The 23,692-nt window shown below is 42.5% G+C and overlaps 1 protein-coding gene across 9 annotated transcripts in view; it reads right to left on the bottom strand.

The window, feature by feature from the left end:
• CCNY (cyclin Y) overlaps window positions 1-23,692 on the bottom strand; it is an 876,528-nt gene that overhangs the window by 199,448 nt on the left and 653,388 nt on the right. The gene's annotated exons all lie outside the window — the stretch shown is intronic.

The following is a 23,692-nucleotide window of genomic DNA, read 5'->3' as shown; positions in this document are numbered from 1 at the left end:
GAACCAAAATCTAAATCTGAGCACTCAATTAATGCTAGTATAAATAGTACTGTCATGATTAAATAAATCATGGAATTGATGTACCTTTTATTACCTGTGGTAACTAATAATTATGTTTCAGAAGACTGTTTAGAGGCCATACTTTTATAATAAGACAAAAAAATTATAAAGTCATATTTACAGCATGGTCTCAATTATGAAAGAAATATATATCCACAAGCATATATGTAAATACAGATAACATACCTGAGAGAAAATGAAACAATAAGTAAATGGGTGAATAAATACCTGCATTATGGGCCAGGTGCGGTGGCTCACACCTGTAATCCCAGCACTTTGTGAGGCCGAAGCAGGGGGATCACGAGGTCAGGAGTTCGAGACCAGCCTGGCCAACATGGTGAAACTCTGTCTCTACTAAAAATACAAAAATTAGCTGGGGCGTGGTGGCAGGCGTCTGTAATCCCAGTTACTCAGAAGGCTGAGGCAGGAGAATCATTTGAACCCGGGAGGTGAAGGTTGCAGCGAGCTGAGATCGCGCCATTGCACTCCAGCCTGGGCGACAGGGCAAGACTCCATCTCAAAACAAAACACAACAAAAAAACAAACAAAAAAACCCTGCATTTTGGTAAATCCCCACCACAGAAGCTTGATTAATATGTCTGACCCAGAGACATATTAATATATTATCTAATTTTCTTTAAGTTATACATTGTGTAAAATCATATACAGATATACCATAGAGTATTATTTATGTTCATATTAATATTAAAATACTAATGTAAAATTTTAAAAACAAGCATTGCTCTGTGTGGTAGGAGATTACAGATAATTTTTTCTATATACTTTTCAAAATTTTCTACAATCAAGGAGGGAAATAATAAATACTACTTTAAAAAAAATAAAATTTAGGCAGAGCACAGTGACTCACACCTGTAATCCCAGCACTTTGGGAGGCCAAGGCAGAAGGACTGCTGGAGTCCAGGAGCTTAAGACCAGCCTGAGCAGCATGGCAAGACCCCATAGCTACAAAAAAAATTAGCTGGGCATGGTAGTGCATGCCTGTGGCCCCAGCTACTCAGGAGGCTGAGACAGGAGGATTGCTTGAGCCCAGGAGATTGAGGCTGCAGTGAGCCATAATCGCACCACTACACTCCAGCTTGGGTGACAAAGTGAGACCCTATCTCAAAAAAAAGAAAAGAAAGAAAAAAAAGAAATTTAATTTTAAAATTCCAGTCATCCATTTGGCCTCATAAGGCCCATATAATATGGTGATACAGCCATTAACATTAAGTAACAATACAAATTAACCAAAAACTAAGCTTTCAGTCCTTCCAGCAATTCCACTTCTGAGTACATACCCAAAAGAATTGAAAGCAAGAACTCAAACAAATGTTTCAACACTGTTGTTCCTAGCAGCATTATTGACAATCACCAAAAGGCAGAAGCAACCCACAACAGATGAATAGGTAAATAAATGTGATATATCCATACAATAAAACATTATTCAGCCTGAAAAAGGAAGGAAATTTTTATACATGCAACAACATGGATAAACCTTGAGGACATTACGTTAAGTGAAATAAGCCTGTCACAAGGCAAATATTGTATGGATCCACTTATGAGTTACAAATTTAGGCACCAAAAGAATGGTGGTCACCAGCATCTGGGGGGACGACGAAACAAGGACTTGGGGTTTTTTAACAACTCAGCACGGAGTTTCAGTTTGGGAGGAAGTAGTTCTGGAGATGGATAGTGGTGATGGTTGCACAGCAATGTGAATGCGCCTAATGCCACTGAGCTGCACACTTACAAATGGCTAAAATGGGTGTGGTGAATCACGCCTGTAACCCCAGCGCCTTGGGAGGCCAAGGCGGGCAGATTGCTTCAGCTCAAAAGTTTAAGATCAGCCTGGGCAGCATACCAAAACCCCGTCTCTACAAAAAAATAAATAATAATAATAAATAAAAAAGAAAGAGCTAAAATGGTAAATTTGACGTGTACATTATACCACAAATTTGTTTTTTAAACAAATAAACAAAAAACACAGCCATCTACAAACAATTAGGCAATATCTGTTGCAGTCCAGCGGCTCTAAATATGTACAGGGAGAGCTTGAACCAGGATTCTCAAACCAATGCCAGCCATGCTTACATGTCAGATATGAAGAGGAGGCAGACAGATAATAGGCCCCAAGAACAGACTGATTCACACAACAGCATCTGTCAAAAGACGGGACAGGACGGGGAGGCAAAAAAGCTGGGGAGTAACATTGAGAGGCAATGTGATTATCTGTTATATGGAGACATCAGTCACACTACAAGTCCAAAGAAGTACAGGAGAACAGCTCTGCCACAAATCCCTGGCAGCCCGCACTTACCTAATAAGCCATGTAGGCAAGGCCGGAAGAGCAGATGCTTTGTCTTGGAAGAATACCTCATGACCCTCCAGGAACACAACAGAGGGGGATGCTATGTCAACACCCACTCACCTCCCTACTTCCCTCGTAGCTGACGGGAGACAGGTCCTCACTGCCTCCTGGGTTCTGGTGAAGCATGGGACTTTCTGGGCGTCCCTCCACCTGGCCTCAATTAAGGGTCCAGAAGATAAACCCACTTAGCTGCCATCTGGATCTAGTTCCTCAGCAGCCAGAATCCTGTGACTCACGGTCTTCAGCCGTGAGTTTCAGTGTCACCCTTCTTGGTGTGCTAGACAAGGACTACAGGAAGCTGGTATCTTTGCCTTCTTCTTCTTTTCTCTGTCTGTATAAGTAATTAACCACCTAAATCTACAAGCGGCTTGTTTCATCTACAGGTCAGGCTTTCTTGGCCCTTGACTTGTCTCATGTGTGAGCTTGACAAGAAGTGGTAATAAATGGCACCCAGTTTTCAAGACTCACTACTGCTACAAATTAAATGGTAATCTTTACCCATGAGCAGGATAAATAAGACTGTTAGTTATGAAAATTAATCTTTTCAACTTAATTTGTTCCTATGTGCAGTACAGTCTTCTCTTTCTCCACTGAATCCTGCCATCCTTGAGAGCAGAGACATGCTCTCTTCTACTCTCTTTTGTGATTCTCTCCAGCTCCAGGTAGTACGCTTTATGCACTGGCAGTATTCAGTAAATACTGTGGACCATCTCACACAACGCTATTCTGTCCCTGAACTACAGACAGACAAGCTGCTCCTCTTAGATTTCACAGAAACAGCAAGAAAAATCATGAGTTTAAAAAAAATAATAAGACTTGCTTAAGGTCACATTTTTAGGTATCATGACTGACTACAGATGTTACGGTGATGTTCTGTAAAGGGAAGTATTACATCCATACTTCTTGCGGGGGGGGGGGGGGAAGCAAAAAAGTGCTTTTTCCAAACGAGGAGAAAAATGACTTCTAAAAAGCAGACGTCCTGACAGAAACTAAGGAAGCACTGAAGGAATGATGAGGACATAGCAAAAGAACACAACTTGAAAAGAAACCAGTTTGAAGAGGCTCCCACCAGTCAAATCTTGGACAACTTAAGCAACAAAAAAATAATAATAGATTAAAACTCAATGAAATTAACAATCTGTCCATACTGATCAATATATAAATGATGGAAAGGGAGAGCTTTTCCTTACAAGAGAAAGGCTGCTAATAGATAGAGAAGGACCTAAAAAACCATCAATGGATACTAAAACTTGTGAGTGAAAGTTTGATAAGAAATTGAATATTTTACAAAGTCTCAATCTCCCCACAAGTTACTTATTAATTACAAAGGGAAAAGCAGCAACAGTACACTGAAGAAACCTAGAATACGCCACAGCTTCACAAAGTGATCAAAGTTAGCACCCCCAATGCTGGGATAAACAGACATGTGCCTTCTGACACGAGGCACTGCTTCTGCCAAAAATGCATAATCTGAGTATAATCCAGAGGAAACACCAGACAAAGTCAAATTGAGGGATATTTTACAAACTGACCAGTGCTCTTTAAAAACGCCGAGGTCTAAAAAGAGACAAAAAAAATGTCTGCTATGTGTTAAACGAATGCAGCACTTCCATTCATTCGAGTATTTCCTGAGAACTACTGTATGCTAAGTACTGTGTTAGGTGTGGAGGCATCGTGGTGGGCAAGACATGTCCCTATCTTCATGGTGTTTCTATTCTGGGAGTGGAGGAAACACAAGCAACAGGTAAATAAGATAATTTCAGACTGTGGTAAACATTACCTCATAAAGGTAAAGAGACTGAGTGTGATGGGGCTGAGGCTGGGGCTGGGGCTGGGGCAGGGGCAGCGGTAGGGGCAGAGGCTGCTCTCTCTGGATTGTATTCTTAGGAAAAAACCCTGAAGAGGTGATACGGGATGCCCAGAAGCCAGCCAGGTGACAAGCTGTGGGAAGAGCATGAAGGGCAGAAGGAAGAACATCTGTACACACCCTGAGACAGACAAAGTTGGAAGCTTGAAAAACACCGGGAGGCCCTTGTGGCTGGAGTCACCACGAGAAAGGAGGTTTACATGGCAGGCAGGGGACAGACACCAATGACTGTGAGCCACAGGGAGGAGTATGTATTTACTCTAACCAGAACAGAAGCCACTCAGGGGTTGTGAGCAGGGCAGTGGCATGATCAACTCCACATCTGTTAAGGAAACAGAGAGAAGATTATAAGAAAGAATAGTTTTAAGAGAATGCATCACGGTAAACAGTAGGAAGAAGCTAGAAAAAACTTGATGCATCTTCCCAGCAATCGCTGCAACTACAAAGTCCATTCTTTTTCCCCTCTTAGGTTCTCACTGTAAACAGCAGCATTATTGCCAAACCTAAACCCACAATAGCAGAGTATGAGTAAAACATGAAGAGGTTAAGGAGTGGGCGCAGATTTTTCTGAAGGAGCACCACCCAGCCAACCGTGCTAGGCTCTGTGGACCCACCCCACCTGAAGCACACTTCCCATTGCCACATCTACCTTCTCAAACATGCGCTACACCACCAGCTTCCCCTACGCAGAGTCATGGAGAGTTGGGGGCTGGGAACAGAGCTATTTACCATGTGGTAATTCCCAAAACCACTGCCCCAGTCTCAACTTTTAAAATCAGATTTTGACCAACAAAGCAACATCTTAAGATGTACAAGCATAAGTGTTTACCATACACTAACATGCTTTAATTGCTGCTACTGCTGAACTGCTCAAATCCAACTCCAAGAACAAAAATGAAAACTACCCAACTATGCAACTGGTAGACTGTCTTTAGGTTTTACAGGATTCTTCTGACTTATCTACAAAGCAAAAAGAATAACACCTCCAGAAAAGGCTTTTGGTTTCTACCTTTGTAATACAAGCTTTCTTGCAGCTAAGCCGGAGTGTGCATCATTTTAAAGTGCCATGGAAGTGAACAAGCATGCAAAAATGAAAATAAAAACCTTTTCTGCATCTTTGTCATCTACTGAAATCGACTGAAGCCAAAGCGAAACCCTATCAACACACTAAATAGGCAGTTTTAGAACAAAAAATGGTAATTTTATTTCAAGTTATATAAGCTGCTAAAAAAAAAATCTAATATAGGAAAGCTGACAGATGTTCACAGCACAAGAACATTTTAAAAAGTGGATAAACCTGGAATTTATAAGGGGCAACTAAAGAGAGAGAGAGAGAAAAAAACAGTACTTATGATAATCAGTAAGTTTTCCAGGTTAATACTAGCCTCAGAGACTTTTTTTAAATAATTAATATAGAAAAGCTTACTTTTCCATTAAGGTTTTTTTCTTTTTTTTTTTTTTAGACAGCGTCTTGCTGTGTTGCCCAGGCTGGAGTGCAATGGCGCAATATTAGCTCACTGCAACCTCTGCCTACTAGGTTCAAGCGATTCTCCTGCCTCAGCCTCCCGAGTAGCTGGGATTACAGGCATGCGCTACCGCACCCAGCTAACTTTGGAATTTTTGGTAGAGATGGGGTTTCACAATGTTGGCCAGGCTGGTCTTGAATTCCTGACCTCAGGTGATCCGCCCACCTCTGCCTCCCAAAGTGCTGGGATTATAGGCATGAGCCCACATCACCCAGCAGGTTCCTCTTTTTAAAAGTGTTTCCTAACTTAGCCTTAACTTTACTTTTACCCAAATTAATTCATTTTAGCTCTACTTTGCTTGGGAATCCCTGAAGAAAAAAATCAAATATGGATTTTAAAACTATGTATTTGAGAAAATTATTTCCAAATGCTCTTCTCTGAAATTTGCTGTCCCAATGATTCACTAAACCCCTCCAACTTCATCCCGTTTATCCGTCCCCCACAGCTCACAGGAGAGTAAGGCTACTGCAGACCTGTCCATATCCCCAACCTAAACCTTGACCCTGCTCACTGGACAACTTCCATAGGGGGAGCCATCCCACTAGTGGGGCAAAGTAAACTCAATCCTCTCTCCTGCGACACGGAGATTCTTCCCATTAGTCTTTTATGGTCCTAGAACCACTGGGGTGGCCATTTTCCACCATGTGTAGACAAAGAAAAATAGCTATTTTATAAAGAATAAAGATTAAAAGAAAAATAAATTTGAGACATGTGAAACATAAGACTGACTTAGAAGGATGAGAGACTTTACTATTAAGATACTGCAGGAGAAAGCTGCCTCAGTTCCTAAGACTGTCCACCTTCCAAGTCCAGTTCCTCATGAGACCCAGTTATGCTCCTCACCCTTGGTCTCCATGAAAAATCTTCATATCCCATATTTATTCTCTCTCCCACTCCCGGTCTGTTTTGCTGAAGTCAGTTTTAGTGGACTTCTGCTCAACACAATCAACAGAATCTTAATCCATGTTTGTCATGGACAGCCCCGAAGACGGGCCCCAATGTATCTCCTGGTATTCACACTCGTGTATTAATATAATACTGTCCCCTCGACTTAATGACTTGATTCTATCAAATAGCAGTGACAGAATGTCACTTCTAAGCTCAGGTTATAAAGACTATGGCTTCCAGCCAGGTGCAGCGGCTCATGCCTGTGATCCCAGAACTTTGGGAGGCCAAGGCAGGCAGATCACTTGAGGTCAGGAGTTCGAGACTAGCCTGGCCAACATGTGAAACCCCGTCTCTACCAAAAATACAAAAAATAGCCAGGCGTGGTGGTGGGCGCCTGTAATCCCAGCTACTCAGGAGGCTGAGGCGGGAGAATCTCTTGAACCCAGGAGACAGAGGTTGCAGTGAGCTGAGATCCCACCACTGCACTCTAGCCTGGGTGACAGAGCGAGACATCATCTCAAAAAAAAAAAAAAAAAGACTATGTATGGCTTCCATCTTATGGGTCTCTCTTGCTCTCTCTCAGATCACTTGGTCCAGGGGAAGCCAGCTGCCCTATGGAGAGGCCAATGTGGCAGGAAACTGATGTATCCAGCCAACAGCCAGTGAGCACCTGATGCCTGCATTGGCCACATAAGTGAGCCTGGAGGCAGTTCCCCTAGTTGAGCCTTGAGATGACTACAGCCCCAACTGACAGCTCAGCTGTAATCCCATGAGATACCCTGAGCCAGAGGCTCTCAGCTAAGCTGGGAGTCCTGACTCACAAAAACTGAGAGATAATAAATGTTGTTTTAAGTTACTAAATGTTGGGGTAATTTCTTGTACAGCTTTTCAACTAATACAATTCCCTAAAACATAATTCTTACTTAGACTAACATCACATTAAAAAAGAAAAACATTAAGATAGGTCAATTTCTTCTTGAGAAAGTTTTACCTTGCTGTAAGAACTGGTTTAAAAGAGGTACAGTGTGTTGCAGTGAAAGGATCTGACCCCAATATCAGAAGACTTGCTCTCAGACTAAGAACTGCTATGAACCAGCTGTGAAGAGTGGAGGAGCAGCTCCTCTTGGCAGCTCAGCTGTCCTATCTGTAACATGAGGATTTCCACGGTATGAGGTCCTTGATGCTCTGAACAGCCTGTGATTCTACGAAGGCTATCTTCTTCTCATACTCAACAAAAATAGCTTATTCCTTTTACAGTTCTAAAGATGTCTATTCTGTCTTCCACATTAAAACTGAGTGATCATTCTCCAGAATCTAGAGTATATAAAAATATACAAGAAACTCCAGTACACATCCATCATTGTGAAATCTCTTTTCCAACAAATGTCCTCTTAATGAGCACGATGCATTAAATGTTTGGGGACTAAGCCATGAACAAGTTCAACTAAACTACCTACTGACTTCAAAAGGAACATATGACCACCATGTGTGGTGGCTCATGACTCTAATCCCAGCACTTTAGGAGGCTGAGGCAGGAGGATCACTTGAGCCCAGGAGTTCCAGACCAGTCTAAGCAACATGACAAGACCCTGTATGTACAAATAATTTTAAAAATTACCCAGGCACGGTGGTACACATTTGTGGTCCCAGCTACTTGGGAGGCTGAAGCAAAAGGACTGGTTGAAACTGGGAGGTTGAGACTTGGGGAGTCATGATCCCAGTCCAGTCCAGGTGACAGAGTGAGACAAAAGGGAGGGGAGGGGAGGGGAGGGGAGGGGAGGGGAGGGGAGGGGGAGGACAGGAAAGGAGAGGAGAGGAGAGGAGAGGAGAGGAGAGGAGAGGAGAGCAAAGGAAAGGAAAGCAAAGGAAAGGAAAGCAAAGGAAAGACAAGAAAGACGAAGGAGGGGAAGGGGGAAAGAAAGAAAAGGAGAGGGAGGGAGGGAGGGAGGGAGGAAGGAAGATATGCCCAGTCCAGCCTGGATCTTTCAGAAGCAAATTCCCTGTGCCTGCCTTGGCCTTACTGGCCTCTGCTTCACCACCCCACCCCCTTCACCACTCTTGCCCCTCACTAATCAGGCAGCGCTTACTTGCTAACTTTCCCTGACCACATCCTCCGCCATCCAGGGGACTCTGGTCTCCCTTCTTCTCCTACACAACGTATTGTAATCCCTTATTTGCATCTGTCTCACCCAATAGATCATTATGTCCTTAAGCGCAAGGTCCAAATAATGTTGATCTTTGTATTCCCAGCATCCAGCAGGGAGGTTGGAACGCAGAACTTGGACTGACCAATGGTTGTTGACCTACTGAAGAACTGAACCTCGAACTCCCACAGGGGACATCCAATTCTCACATTTCTAGAAAATGGCCCGCTGTTCAGGCTACCATATTTGTGGACCACCTACAATGGCTGTGGCTCTAAGCCTAGTCGCCATAGGCACTGGTAATTCTCTCAGCCAACTACTTGCCCAGTGAACTCTGTTTTCTCTCCAAATCTTCTCTGTGGATGAAGAGAACCCATTCTACAAACACCCTCAGGGGATGCATACTTGCTACAAATGTTAGCTTAACAGGAAAGGAAAGGAACTCCACTACTCAGCTTGTTTCGTTCCTCAGAGTATTAGCACTGTGTTTACATAACCTCTATCTATAGCAAGAATGTCAAACTGAAGAACTGACAACACTCTCGAACTCTGAAAAAATTTTTAAATATACCTTTGCAATCAGTTTTTCAGACACTGTCACCCCATACAGTGACCCCACCATCAGCGTTAACACTTCAATGGAATAAAACAAGTGAACTGAAGGCGAAAACATCATTCGCCAAACATCTTAAAATACTTGAAAACTAGGTAGATCACTTACACACTCAGAAGCAAACAAAACAATGTGGCTAACTGAACTTGGAGCTCAGTGACTGCTCCCACCACAAGATGGCTAAATCCAACCACCAAACTGTATAATAAATGGCTCTTTAGATTATTAGGCTGAAGACATTCAGGAGGAGCACTGGTCTTTGAGAAGAGAATATGATTTCAGGCTATTATAAATACTCTCCCTACATATACACTACCCCAATAATTAGCTAGTTACCCTTTTACCAAAAGAGGTCCTGTAAGGGTATCTCATAAGAAGTAGTGCTGTTCATCTTGTTCCAATGGTATTATATACTTAAAATAAAAATTCTTAAAATATTCTGTAAGCATAATTTTCCTTGTTTCAGAAATATATTTGTTTCCCACAAACTAAGCACCCACTATGTAAGCAATATAAAATACATTTTGCCGTATTTTTATTTTGTGCAAACAAACTTTCTAGATTAGTTGCATCTGAAAAACAGTTGATAAAACTAAAGCACGTATTTAACTTGGGTTAGGCTGGACATTCCCTGAGAGACCTCCTATTTCAGGAAATGAGGCATATACTGAGCTTTAAACTTCAGAATCACTCTAAAAACAGTACTTACAGTCACTCTGAAGGACCACAGAATACCAAAAGGAATACAGAGAAAGTAATCAAGGTTTGGCAGCTTAGCCTAAACTGACCTGAAGAGTTCATCTTCCACGTCACTTCCAGATGTGTCACACAAACAGAAGAGGTTCATTCTCACAACTCCAAATTATCTTCCTGACTGATTGTGTACACACTGACAGAAGTCCCAACAATCATGTGCAGGGGCCTTTTTAATCCTGCAGTAATGGCCCAGGCAGTCCCCCTTGAGCTCTGCAACAGCAGTGTTGAAAACCACCTCTTTAATGAATAGCTATTCTCTTATAATGATAACTTTCCTAATAAAAGTTGTGTGCTATATGGACAGAGCAAGAGTTGACTAAATGCTTTCAAACCTCAGACTTTTGCAAGACACTTTCAATTTCAAGAATCACTTCCATTTGTATACTTATAAACACACTTTCTTCTAAGGAACTGACACTTTTGGTTCAAATATCCTTAGAGACAATGTTAGTCAGGAATACTGTGTCACCACATTCTTTGGAGCTTCCTTCACCTAGGCAAGCTGAAAATCAAGACTCGAATTTCTAAACCTCTATTTCAAGAAACCCACACTGCCATTTCCTCAATCCAGCAGCAGTGCACTTGACTAATGGAAGTGACTCTTGAGATCAAATAATTCAAATGATCTCATCACTATTTTTCTTCAAAAGCTCAATAGAGATGCAACAAAACAAGGGTTTTTCTCCCCTTCAAAGTTTTCCACTAAGGATGTCCTTGAATGCCAGACCCCTGAATCAAACGCCTGTTCGGTTCACCACCTGCCTCAGGGGACCAGGTCTTCATGCTGCCGCTGAGATTTCGAACAGTTCACAAAGATACAAAACCAATTCAGCACCTGAACCAAGCCAAAGCTACACACTGTCAGAAAATGTAGTCAGATTAGAACTTTACAGACTCTTAACTGTCATTCCATTTACATATTCCTCATCAGAACAGACTCTCAAAAAAAATTCCACTGTGAGTAGTCATAAAATATGAAACACACACATACGGAAGTAGCTAATGTGAAAAATGAATAAGAAACAAAACTGCGGGGCCGGGCGCGGTGGCTCAAGCCTGTAATCCCAGCACTTTGGGAGGCCGAGACGGGCGGATCACGAGGTCAGGAGATCGAGACCATCCTGGCTAACACAATGAAACCCCGTCTCTACTAAAAATACAAAAAAATTAGCCGGGCGAGGTGGCGGGCGCCTGTAGTCCCAGCTACTCGGGAGACTGAGGCAGGAGAATGGCGTAAACCCGGGAGGCGGAGCTTGCAGTGAGCCGAGATAGCGCCACTGCACTCCAGCCTGGGCGACAGAGCGAGACTCCGTCTCAAAAAAAAAAAAAAAAAAAAAAAAGAAACAAAACTGCTGGATAAAGGAAGAAAAATTTACTACCCTTTCAGTATGACATACTACTCCAAAAAGGAAGGGGAAAAAAAAGCAAAAGAAATAAGGGCAAAAAAAAAAGTGAATTATGAATCTGAGTTGAAGAAATTACACAACTTCCAAGCGCACACAGAAAGCTACCCCACCACCCATTGTCAGAACGGTGGCCAATGTCTTTTCTGTCAACAATACCATTAGTAACACCATCTTAAAACCTAATGTTAGTTCTAAGGAGTTACAAGGAACAATGCAGCCCTTTGCAAAGCTGGAGGAGGAGTCATAGGGCTCATGCACATCAAAGTCTGATGCTAATGGCAATCCTGGAGCTGTGCAATCCCTGCAGTCTGTGAAGTCCTCTCTGAGGCCAGGATATGTGCAAGTGACAGACACAAAGAAAACAGAACCACTGCAAGTTGCTCTACTAAATTTCTCTTTTACCTGGAATCCTAGAGCCTGTAAGGCACTGATTTTCAGGCAGAGTAGAAGAGTTGCCCTCTCAGGGGAGATTTCATTTGGCCACATCTGGAATCATTTTTTTTTGTTATGGAGGATGCTGTTGCTGCTGCTGGCATGGCATCTGGTGGACAGAGGTGGGAGGCCGATAAACATTCTGCAATGGACAGGGCAGCCCCCACCTAACGCCAACAGTGCTGGGAGGGAGAAACCCTGCTATAGTTTCCTTATCAATTCCTGCTTTAAAGTGTCCTTGAATTTCACACCAAGAATCGAGATTTAGCAAATACACATTCACATGTGAATATAACTAATCAAGTAAGAAACTCATTTATGAAAATGAGCTTAGGAAACAGAACACTAAGAAGTGTATCGTCAACTTGCACACTGTCCTTCTCTGGTTGGCATCAATATTACAGTTTACATGTTTCAAACCATGTTAAAGCCAGACACAGAGGGCAGGGAAATGCACTCGTTTGAGGCCTTGACTGTCAACCTGCCACTTCCAAAGTGAAGACACAGACGTAGTCGGAGGTTGTGGGAGAGTGGGTAGCAAGGAGAGGCTCTGCTGTGTCCATAAGGCAGCTGGCTGTCTCCTAGTAGACTGCTCACGCATCTACACCATCCCTTTTGTGACTCAACTGCTGAGCTCTCCTTCCAGAGGCACCCTTCATTCTCAACTCTAAAGCCATCCCTCAGTGTCCGAGAGGAATTGGTTTCAGGACCCCTGCAGATACCAAATCCCAAGCATGCTCAAGTCCCACAGTCCACCCTGTGGAACCTGCTGATACACAAAAAGGCGGCCCTCTATCTTACATCCCAAGAACATTGCATTTTCAACCTGGTTTGGTTGGAAAAAATTCACATGGAAGTGTACCCGCACAGTTCAAGTTCGTGTTGTTCAGGGGTCGCTGGATTCCTGTCACAATGCCGCCTTACAAAATATCCTGGATACAAGAGTAAGGTTCATTTTCAAAAAACCCAACTTAGATTTCAACAAATGTTTCTTTCAGACTGTTAGTTCCATGGAAGAAGGAAATTGTGTCCAGATTCAGCCCATCCCTAACTGAGAATCACTGCCATGCTAGCTGTCCAGCCCGAGCCATTCTCCAGGGCACAGCACAGAGGCACCCAAACATCACCAAGAATAAAAGCATCCGAGTTACTTCTGGCTGTCTGCTGCTGACCTCTCAGGGCCCTGCTGGGCTTTCACAGCCCTGCTATCTTGCAGTGGGGTCCTTCCTGACTCATCTCACCCTGGACGGGGACTCCTGCTCATATCCTCTGCTCACATCTTACACTTCCAACACCCAGAGGCCGCAGGCAGCTTCCTACTGTGAGTGACGAAGTTGTATCCTCCTGCTTCAGAAGAGAACTCAACCAACAGCCAAGTGTGCCCGCAGAGCACACACAGTGCTTAAGATATGTGCCATAACAGAACCAACAATCCTCCTCAGAAGTCAATGGTTCGCAAAGCAAGAGCATGTTCCAGCCCTCGGATGGACCCCTCCGTGGTTATGCCTAGCATCATCCTTTCTGAACAGCAAGCTTACTAGGCTTCCTCCAGACTCCCTACCACCAAATAGGAGAAATGGCAAATCAGACATCAGATTTATCTTACAGAAAAGTGGGAGTCGAGCATTTGCTAACATCAGAGTGAATAAACAACTTGTAACTCTTCAATAACATCAGCTTTGGCTTTCAGAAGATAGAAGGCAATCTCTAATGCTATATAAACTGCTTATCATCACTTTGCAAGCAAAAGAGCAACAAGCACTACATGGTAAAATAATGGTTCACAGCTTGAGGGAAAAAAGGCTGTGGAAAAATAAGATTATCCCTAAACTGACAAAAGTAACACTCACTGTAAATGAAAGGAATCCTTGATAAATGTGTGCATCAAGGAAACACAGCCATGGGAAACACAATACCATGACTTCTTTCTCCTCCGGGACGTTGGCAGGATACACAGACGAGGAGCTGTAAAATCTGGACTTTTAAACAACTACACAAATTCTACAAACCTATTGTAAGAACCAGAAATAATTTAAAGGATTATTATTATTGCACTAACTGGAATAAATGTATCCAATAAAATCCTGAAAGTCAATTAAAATCCTAAGACCATGTAATCATGAATAGACAGAATTCTAAATTTGGAGTGAAATCTTTTCTCGAGAAGTGAAAAACAGACCTCATCCTACCCACCATGCACTAATTCCTCTGATTCATGTTAAATCTGTAGTGTGAGGCAAGGAGTTTACCAAATATAAACAAAATATCCTTAATAACTTCTCTTTTTCCTTATTGCCCACCAAGAAAGAAGCATCCACCCAAAATAAAGAACTTGCTTATAAAATGTTGTAAGCACTGCACTCACAGTTTTGAAACATATAGCTATATTACATAGAACTCCCATGCAGAGAATTTCCTAGTCAGCCTTCACAGTCAGAAGGTCTATAATCAGAGGCATCCAAAATAGAAGTGACTTGCATTTCACCACCCAACTGGGATTTCTGCAAAGCTCACAAAGCAAACTGGCACGGATGTGATTGTAGTTGCTAACAATTCTCTTTACTGTGCCCAGCTGTATTTCTCTCAGTACCAGGAGCCAGCTGACATGTCTAAGCTGCTCATACATTTCTGCTGAGCAAGCCACTCACATACACCATACCCAATGAAGCCCCGCTATACATCCCCAGTAGGGAATAACGTGTCTGAACCCCCACTATACATCCCCAATAGAGGATAATGTGTCTGCACTGAAGTAATTTTTAATGCAAGTAGTATAACCATGGGAGACTAGACCCCAGAGTTGTTACCATGGCCCAAAACATTTTAGAATTTCTATTACGAAACTGCCTCTCAGATCGGTTTTTAAACCATACTAAAACAAAAACACAAAATAATAACAAAAAAGTTTTTTTTACAAACTAATGGGGCCAGGCACTGTGGCTCACACCTATAATCCCAGCACTTTGGAAGGCCGAGGCGGGCAGATGGTTTGTGCCCAGGAGTTCGAGACCAGCCCGGGCAACATGGCGAAACCCTGTCTCCACAAAAAATACAAAAATTAGCCGGGCATGGTGGCACGCACCTTTAGTCCCAGCTACTTGGGAGGCTGAGGTGGGAGGATCACTTAAGCCCGGGAGGCAGAGGTTTGCAGTAAGCTCACGCCACTGCACTCCAGCCTGGGCAACAGAGCAAAACCCGTCTCAAAAAAAAAAAAAAAAACCTAACGTATAGAACATCCATCTTCTGACAAAGATCAAAAACAGAGATTTACAGGTTTTCCACTTACCTATTTGAAAAGCAACCTTCCTGGCAAGGCAACAAAGTAGCAGTCTGGAGTTGGCCAATCCCTGAAATGAACTCTCCTGCCAGAGTCACCAAGGGACTTTATAGGCAAAAAGCTTGCTGACTTGTGGGATCCACCAATCTGAGTTGCCAGGCTGACGTGCTCAATTTTAGCTTTAGCACACCCTTCTCTCCAAGCTGGCAGATAGCAAAGGAAGACCCCAGAAAAAGGAAAGGGAGACAGAGAGCCTAGCAACAACTACCAGCAGCACACAGAGCCAACAGCAGAAAAGAAAAGGTGGGCGGGGTATCTCCTGAGCTCCCTGTAACTCTGGGTCTAGCCAGTTAGACTCCTTTCCTAAAAGAAATGGGAACAACAGTCCCTAATAACCTGCTGAGGAATGCCTGACCTTATTACTTCAGGTCACCAAGTACCCTTTATTAAAAGCAGTATTTTAATATAATAAAGCATATTTATGCAAGCCTCAAAACCCTATTCTCTGAATAAATAGGCAAGCAAGCAAGCCCTGGCTCCAGCTTATACCTAAGGGTGCATGCTGACATTCCTAGGAACGTGGTTCCGAGGACACAGTTAGGAGACAGCCTGGGTGGGCTCCACTACCCCAGGAGTCAGGGAAAGCTTCTTCAAATATTCATCCCACTGGGCATCACACTGACTTCAGAAAGATGCAACTCAGAAGAGTAACGAATCTGAGAAATAGTATTTCTATTCCAAATTCTACAGCCAGCAAGCATCCCACTCAAAGGTCAGACAGCTCTATATAACCTCACCCTACCCAGCTCCAAAATTACAGTTATGTTCTGGGACTGCCTTGAAACCTGTTTTGATGTCTTTGTTAGGATAAGCCCTTTAGGCTTCCAGCTTCTCTGGCTATGGACAGTCCAAACATAATTAGGTGTAGATCTTGGAGCATACTTCGCATATAATACAAGAAAATCAATGTGAGTGCCACATTCATAATGACATAAGCTCATCTAGTACTATGTGGCTTATTAAGCATTTTAGCCTCATTTGGATCCTTACACTACTACCTCAATGTGTAAGGCAAGACAGTTTTTTTTTTTTTTTTTTTTTTTTGAGACGGAGTCTCTGTCGCCCAGGCTGGAGTGCAGTGGCGCAATCTCGGCTCACTGCAAGTTCCGCCTCCTGGGTTCACACCATTCTCCTGTCTCAGCCTCCTGAGTAGCTGGGACCACAGGCGCCCGCCACCGCACCAGGCTAATTTTTTGTATTTTTAGTAGAGACCAGGTTTCACTGTGTTAGCAAGGACGGTCTTGATCTCCTGACCTCATGATCCGCCCACCTCATCCTCCTAAAGTGCTGGGATAACAGGTGTGAGCCACGGCGCCCAGCTCAAGGCAAGGCAGTATTTTTAAGCACTTTTTTTTTTTTTTTTTTTTTTTTTTGAGACAGAGTCTCGCTTAGTCGCCCAGGCTGGAGTGCAATGGCGTGATCTCAGCTCACTGCAAGCTCCGCCTCCCGGGTTCACGCCATTCTCCTGCCTCAGCCTCCCGAGTAGCTGGGACTACAGGCGCCCGCCGCCTCGCCCGGCTAATTTTTTGCATTTTTAGTAGAGACGGGGTTTCACCGTGTTAGCCAGGATGGTCTCGATCTCCTGACCTCGTGATCCGCCCACCTCGGCCTCCCAAAGTGCTGGGATTACAGGCGTGAGCCACCGCGCCCGGCCATTAAGCACTTTTTTTAAGCAGAAGAGGAAGGTGAGGTTCAGCAGGACGGAGGCCCCTCAGTAAAAGTGGAGCCACATCTGGAATGCGTGTCTTTCCATTACGAGGCTTCCTCTCTTTGCCCTCCACCACACTTCACAGAGCCGAGAGCACACCCTATAAATCCCCTGAGAAGAGCCCTCTCTGACTTTACCTTCCTTGAGCCTCTCCTTTCTTCAGGAAAGACAGACTAGAATAATGCTGAGAATCACAGAAGAAACGGTCTCATGACCAAGGCTCCAAGCAACAAACTACTCAACATCTTAAAGAGGATGAGAAATGCTGCAGGGAAAGTGAACTCTCACCCTTCTTCCAGCTACAAACTGGAAACAATACTGAAAGGATGAGGGGCTTACATCAACTGTCATTGCTGGGGACCTACCCTCATGGCCCAATGTTGAATGATGAAAGGATTCGCACTGTGAAGTATGACAAGTATGATACTGTCAATAGCCCTCTTGGGAAAAATAGCACTGTTTCCTTAAAGTCAATCCAATGTGACACACTTGGAGCTAAATATGTGACCTTATGTGATTAAAACAGAATTTCAAAGCCACTCACATATCCTGTTTCTTGGTATTTTTTGGTTCTGCCCCTTCTTCCTGGACAGAAATAAATTTAATCTTCGCATTAGTTTCATCTAGCCATAAATGTAAAAGCAAGACCATCAGGCTGGGGACTGTGGCTCACACCTGTAATCCCAGCACTTTGGGAGGCAGAGGCGGGCAGATCACCTGAGGTCAGGAGTTCGAGACCAGCCTGGCCAACACGGCAAAACCCCATCTCTACCAAAAGTACAAAAATTAGCTGGGTGTGGTGGTGCGTGCCTGTAGCCCCAGTTACTTAGGAGGCTGAGGCAGGGGAATCACTTGAACCCAGGAGGGGGAGAGTGCAGTGACCTGAGATGGCACCACTGCACTCCAGCCTGGGCAATAAGAGCGAAACTGCATCTCAAAAAAAAAAAAAAAGACCATCAGCTCTGTAGAGGAGGGTGAGAAGGTGAGAAAAGCTACCACTCCACAGAATTATTTAATTTTCATTACTCTCAAAAAGCAGGCAGCAGGCTGGGCGTGGTGGCTCACACCTATAATCCCAGCATTTTGGGAGACCAAGGTAGGTGGATCATATGGACCAGTCTGGCCAACATGGTGAAACCCCATCGCTACTAAAAATACAAAAATTAGCTGGGCAGTAGTGGCATTCACCTGTAATCTCAGCTACTCGGGAGGCTGAGGCAGGAGAATTACCTGAACCTGGGAGGCAGAGGTTGCAGTGAGCGAAGATCGCACCACTGCACTCCAGCCAGGGCAAGAGAGTGAAACCCTGTCTCAGTAAAAAAAAAAAAAAAAAAAAAAAAAAAAAAAAAAAAAAAAAAAGCAGGCGGGAAAGTAAAAGTCCTAATCACAAAATATTGCTAGACAAAAGCATACAGGCAATAACTGTGAATCTCTTGAAACAAAGTGGGCTGGGCCAGGCACCAGGAGGTTCAGATTCTAGACATGGATCATTCTCTAATTAGCTGTCACAGGGCAGTTGAGGCATGGAGGCAAGCTGACAGCAGACTGAACCCCAGCTGCCACTAACAAACTGAGGAACCTTCCACAAATGTCTTAACCTTTAAGGCCCAATTTCTTCACCTAGAAAGTGGGGAGAATGATAAGAAGACTAAGACAATACAAGTCAAGTAATTAGCACTGTTCTTGGCTGAAAATTAACAGAATAAATTCTACTACCGTTATCCATGATCTGCATGACCTGGGCAAGAAACTACACCTCTCTGAGATTCAGTCTTCTTACCTGTAAAACAGGGGTGTGGAAGCAAAGGACTCCTTGATTCTAAGCGAAAGAGAAACATATGAAAAGCAAGTAGAGATAGGTCATGGGCCCACGGTCAGTGCTATGGAGAATGGCTCTCTTGACAAATCCTTAAACTGCACCTCTCCACACTGTTAACTAATACGAAGTCACATGCTTGGTCGGAGTGTTTCCACACATCTCACAGGCAGCGGGGCTGATAAGTCTTAGCCTGGAAAGAAAGTCCACAGGTATGTTCTGCTCACTAGGGCTGATAATGTTAATGTGGGATGAAGATTCAAGAAAGTGCTGCAGAGGTGATGTTAAATAGATTGTAGACACTCAAGGAAGCCAAGAACAATATGCAAGCTCATCCTTCAGGAACTTAAGATTTCAAATTGTCCCCATGTCCCCACCCTTCTAACAGCAATCATACTTTAGACAGTTATCCCTCCGTTGCTTGGGATGAGTCCCTGAGGCTTCTAGCTTCTCTGGCTGTAGAGTCTCCAAACACCATGTACCTATATCCCATAAGACACTTCACATCTCAGACAAGAAAATCAACATAAGTGACTATGTTCATAATTGCAGATGTTCATCTAGTACTTTTTGGTTAATTAAGCATTTGCGTCTCAATTTGACCCTTAAGGATGTAAGGCCACAGCTAAAGTCATTCGTTGAAAGAAACAAGGAAAAAAGACTAAAAATACCACATTAGTAAACAGATTCCCATTAGCCAGGGTTTCCTTTCAGCCTGGGTGTGTTTTCTTTTTTTTCTTTATATGCTTTAAAACCTTTAAGTTTCATTTTCAGGACATCACTCTATTTGCTACCTCTCAGGTTAAACTACAAAGCCAAAAAGTTTCACATCCATGCTACTTTCATTATGACAAATCCTCTTCATTTTCTTCTTCCCTCCTGTTTCCCCTCACCCAATAAATACACGCGATGATGTTCTCACTCACATCTTTCAATGGTTGGTTTCACTCAACAAATTCATTCAACAAATATTTATAGTATCTTCAAGGAATCAGGTGCTACTCTAGGCACTTAGGTTACATCAGTGAACCAAACAAATATTCTACTGGAACTTACATGCTAGTAGGTGAAAGTAGCTATTATTTATGTTTATACTTATACAGTGTATCATGAGATATTAGGGAATAAAAAAACAGGAGTGCAGGGAATATGCACTGGCATTGCCAGTGGGCAGCAGAAAGGATGTTTAAAGGTGATTGGGAGGGCCTCCCTGAAAAGGTCAGGCTTGAACCAAGGCTGCAGGTGATAAAGGGACTCAGCCAAGAGAGCACATGGTGAACACTTCAGGCAGAGGGAGAGAACAGGGGTGGAAGTTTGTGTCTGGTATGTTCCAGGAGGGGCAGAGAAGGAGGCCAATGTGGTTGGAATGAACGACTGAGTGAGCTGATGGCAGGCAGATCCCAAGGGGCCCTGAAGAGCACCGTACGGCTTTTACTTGTGCAATGAGGCGTCACTGCCGTTTTGGAGTGAAGGAATAAGTTAAAGTTTTTTAAAGGATCTCAGCCATGGCTGTTGTGTTGAGAACAGACTGGAGCAGGCAAGGGTGGAAGCAGGGAGACCAGGTGGGCTGGCGGAGACGGCAGCTGCTTAGATCTTCAGAACAGCAGCAGTAGAGGTCTTGAGAGTGGTCAAACTCTGGATGTATTCTGAGGACGGACAGCCACACTTTCCTACCAGATATGATACAAGACGGGGGAGAAAGTGAGTTGTCAAGTATGACAGGTAAGCTATAAAAATGAAAAGAATGGGCCAGGAGCGGTGTCTCACCCCCATAATCTCTGCACTTTGGAAGGCCAAGGTGGGCAGATGACCTGAGGTTGGGATTTCGAGACCAGTCTAACAAATATGGAGAAACCTCTCCTCTACTAAAAATACAAAATTAGCCGGGCATGGTGGCACATGCCTGTAATCCCAGCTACTTGGGACGCTGAGGCAGGAGAATCGCTTGAATTGGGGAGGCGGAGGTTGCAGTGAGCCAAGATTGTGCCACTGCACTCCAGCCTGGGTGACAGAGCAAAACTCCATCTCAAAAAAAAAAAAAAATGAAGTTGCCATTAACCATTTTGAGGTAAAACCCTACAAAGACTCTATGGTACAGCTGTTACAAGTATCCTGATTTATTTGGTCTCCTCACATTTTAAATTTTCTTTAGTCCCTCCCTCCCTTTTTCCTCCCACAGAAATAATCTAGTCCTGGAAGTCTGGACTGAATAACTGTTGCAGACAGAAGCTGTTTATCTTTGAGAAAGTATGGATATGACTGCAATGACAAGACACCCTACCCCAGAAGGCAACCCCAGACTAGCTAACGTTTGATGGCTACGTCAAGCAACAATGGAAAGTTTCCACTTGCCACATATTGGCTGTGTGACTTTGGACAAGTCATTTCTCCTCTCAATGACTCATTTCTTTGTCCTAAAGTAAGGATAATATTACCCATAGGGTTACTGTGAGTTCTAAGTAAATGAATGGAATCCAAGTACTTAGAGCAGCAGCTGGTACAGACAAAGTAATATATAGGTTGCAATTATTACTATCATTTTTTTTCTTTTCCTAAAGAATTGTTCTGAAGATTACTATCGTTGTTATGTGTTGTTGTTTTTTCTCAATCTCTGAATGATTTTATAAAAAATAATACCTGGGGAGCATGAGTCTAATACCAATTTCAAAAACATGAATCACCTAACACTAAGATACACTAAGTACAAAGACACATTAAGTTGCCATAAAGCACCATAGACATCTAAGTACCCGGACTCTAAAATTGTTACTGAAATTCTACAGGACAAATATTATCCCTTCATGTGTTTGGTGACAGAGGGAAGAAAACATGGATACATATATCATATCTCTGTGATTTAAAGACGCTAACCTATCATAGAAGACCCAAGAACTTCAAACCTTTCTAAACCAGCTGGGTGGGATGTTTTTCAGAACATAAAAAAAAATGGTACTTGAGTACTTCAGCTTTTGATATATACTAGAATCAATAATTCTTAAAATCTAGTTTTAAAATGTTTACTAATAACGTAACAATCAATATAACTCAGTTCAAATACATACAGATTAGCAAATATAGACATATAGATGTTGTGTGCATATATACATACTATCTAATTAAAACTGTTCTCTTCTCTCAGCCTCTAATAATTAATTTCTGCCAAAAATGTCCCTGAACAGCAGGTAACACTTCCAAGATTCGTCCAGCCAACAATTCTCAGGCCTACCTGCATCTCAGAACCACCTTGGAGAGATTTAATTAAACATATTAATGGCAATGTATAGTACTAGATTTCTAGTTTAACTGAAACCAATGTTGAGAACTGCTGGCTGGGTCAATGCTGGAAGTATTATTTATTGAATCTGAGAGACAGAAGATGAATTAGTATTTTGGGGTTTAAACTAGCATAATCATAAGAACTGGGATCTGGGATGAGAGGACACCCCACAGCCTAGATTGGAAACCTGCCCTATACCCTCTTAAACTACGCTGAATCTGCAAAACAGTCTTCCAAACGTTCTCTCAAAAATTCCTAATGACTGAAACTTAAGATTTCTTTGAAATGAGAGAACACAAAATATCATTTCACTGTACTTTGGCAAAATTGTACTAAGCCTTAGTGCCAAATACCTGGTTACACTTATTTTTTCCACATTATTTCCTTACAATAGTCTATAATAACTATGCAGCCTGGCTCTAAGAAATGTAAATCTTTTGTTTTTTTCTCTTTTCTTTTTTTTTTTTTTTGATCCATCATTCAAAACATAACGCCTCCGCTAGATATTGCACAATATAAAGAAATTTACTGCACAGCATAAAGAAGAAATTATTTCCAAATGTTTTCGCCTGTCAACATAGTATAGGACTGGGTAATGGCTTTCTGTAATAAATTCATTCATTTATTCCTCCCTTTAAAGTGCAATACTTACTGAATGTTTGTTATATGCTAGACTTTTCTTTCAGATGCTAGAGGCTGTGAAAGTGATCAAGACTGATGTGGCCTTCATCCTGCTTTAAATGCCTTTAATGCACAGATTTAAGAAGAAAATATGGCTGTAGTTCAAACATCTAAGAGTATGTTTAAAATAACGGAAATCTAAAATAACAACACTAGAAACATCATATGGAACGATAGTTTACTAAGCGCGTACTAGAAACCAGACGTTGTGTTAGATGCATGGCACTCATTTAATAAAGATGCCCTCCTAAAAAAGATGAAATTACCACTTGGAAGAAATTACACAAAGACAAACGAGAAAAATCTTTCCTTTAGCAGAGTTTAAACGTGGCCTTTCCACAGTAGAGAGAATATTCCATCCTAAAGTCGACAGAAATGAATTATGGAGTTGTGTTCATTCATTCACATAAAAATTTTTTCATATTAGTTCAAGCAGATTATGAGAAGATGTTTGGGTTTTAAAAAATCACGTTGTCATAAAAAGATATTTCCAATTTCAAATCTTTTCAGTTGAAAATTCTATAAACTATATTTTAAGCATGATACATAAATATCCCTATGTCGATATCATTGCGCAACAGTGCTAATAAATATGTTGCCAAACCAATAAGATAAAACATTACTGGGTGCAGTAATTAGTCTTAGCTTTTTTTCTTTTTGCAAACTCCAGTCCAACCAAAAGTCACCTGAATAAATCATAAATTCATAGGACTGCAATTCGGGCCCATGCAAAAAGTGGGTGACTTAACCCAAAGGTGTCTTGACATCTTTTTTTTTTTTTTTTTTTTTTTTTTTTTTTTTTTTTTTTTTTTT

Source organism: Macaca thibetana, chromosome 9, assembly GCF_024542745.1.
Source record: "Macaca thibetana thibetana isolate TM-01 chromosome 9, ASM2454274v1, whole genome shotgun sequence".
Lineage (NCBI taxonomy): Eukaryota > Metazoa > Chordata > Mammalia > Primates > Cercopithecidae > Macaca > Macaca thibetana.
The sequence above is the reverse complement of the archived record's forward strand: the minus strand, read 5'-3'. Positions and strand labels throughout refer to the sequence as shown.